This window comes from Echinops telfairi, unplaced genomic scaffold (assembly GCF_000313985.2).
Source record: "Echinops telfairi isolate 266 unplaced genomic scaffold, ASM31398v2 ScPeMD7_11;HRSCAF=52, whole genome shotgun sequence".
Classification (NCBI taxonomy): domain Eukaryota; kingdom Metazoa; phylum Chordata; class Mammalia; order Afrosoricida; family Tenrecidae; genus Echinops; species Echinops telfairi.
The window spans coordinates 15,601,549-15,603,367 of NW_022103908.1; the positions used below are offsets into that span (position 1 = coordinate 15,601,549).

General features: G+C 47.6%; 1 pseudogene; it reads left to right on the forward strand.

The window, feature by feature from the left end:
- Positions 1 to 4: 4 nt before the first annotated feature.
- On the forward strand, positions 5 to 758 carry LOC101654109 (annotated as a pseudogene).
- Positions 759 to 1,819: the final 1,061 nt, after the last annotated feature.

Here is a 1,819-nt window from a genome sequence, read left to right on the forward strand (position 1 = left end):
CTTTTCTGGACATCGGCGCCACAGAGATCCCTTTTTTGGAGGGATGACATGAGATGAGGATGAAGAAGATGAGGATGAAGAAGGAGGTGCCACATGGGGTTATGGGAGCCCTGAGTTTGGGGAGCCTCAGCCCCCAGAAGAATTTGGCTTCAGCTTCAGTTCAGGTGGAGGGATGAATTTCCACCACAACTTCGGCTTTGATGACCTAGTTTGGGATTTCGATAGCATCTTCAGCGAGCTGGGGGCCTGGACCTTGCTGTCTCACCCTCCTGAACTTCAAGATTCAATGCTTAGGTACCCAGATAGTCACCAGCCCAGTATTTTTTGGGGTGGTGGTGGTCATCAAGCATGATGCAGAAATTGAATCCCCCAAACCAGCACCAGACTGGGGCTCCCAGAGACCTTTTCAGAAGTTTGGTGATATGTGACCTGTGACACACACACACCCCCCCCTGCCCATCATAGAGCCTGAGAGGACAATGATCTGGATTCCCAGGTTTCCCAGGAGGGCCTTGGCCCAGTTCTACAGCCCCGGCCCAGATCATATTTCAAGAGTGTATCTGTGACCAAGATCACCAAGCCAGATGGGACAGCGGAGGAACACCGGATTGTGGCGAACAGCGAAGGCCGGAAAGAGACCACAGTAACTCGCCAAGAAGCAGACGGGAGTCCTAGACATGATCAAGTCACAGAGACCTCTATCCCTGGATGAAACCTCTTCCATCCTGGATTTATTCTTAGGATGTTGGTTCCGGTAGACTTGTTAGCCCTCAGACACCTTCCCATCCTTTTCATCTCCATCTAGTACCCACCACCAATGGACGGGCTTAGCTGCACCCGCCACCGGAGGGGCTTAGATTTATGGAGCAGAGAATTGAGGGTATGACAGTCTGTCACCTGAGCTGACCAATAAAACCTTTATTTATGCTAAAAAAAATAAAATCTCACCAAAAGACTGGGTAGAATATGCAAATATTATAACGTGTTTGTAGGCCACCAAGAACATTGAATTATTTGCTAATACACCATATTAGGTACCTGTAACACATTGGGGATGGGGTCATACAAAGAAGATAAGTGAAACACTATCATGGGAAATGATGATTTTGGCCATCCCACGGGGCTTCACACAGGTCATTCTGAACCCAAGAATTAAAGGGAGATCTCATTTCCAGAAAACAGGTTCTGCAGTGGAGTGACCCGTTGGGCCTGAAACCGCTGCACTAAACTTCCTTGAGCCAAAAGGCAAAAGAGCAGGAATGATCAAGGCAGAGGGAGATGGAAAAACCAGTGACAGAGAGACAGGAAATAGATTAATTAAGACCAAGAAATAGATCGTCTTGAGACTGAGCATTGAGCTTGCCAGCCCAAGTCGTAGCATAGTGTACTTCTGGGCACTGAAAGGTGTAGGAAAAGAGCTTTGTAATGCTTTTGAATGCCCTCAGTGGGCAAAGCCAAAGGGGGTTGAAAGCCTAAATGAGAGTGCCTGTAGGCATCACTGAGGCGGCTTTCCTAATTGAAGAACTGTGTCCCGAGTTATTTTGGATCCTGAATTATATAACTTGCTACTTCCCCAATAAGTGATAAAAATCAGGAATATTGTCTGTGAGTACAGGGTGGTTAATCCAGCTGACCCGATGGTGCTAGCAGTGTCAGTTGTAGATAAAGATGCAGTGTGGAGTCTTTGGCAGACCCTATTGGTGAATCACAGCGTAGACCATTGGGATTTTGGAGTAATGTCCTGCCATCCTCTGCAGACAAATACTCCCCCTTTGTAAAACAGCTGTTGGCCTGTTACTGGGCCTTGGTGGAGACTGAA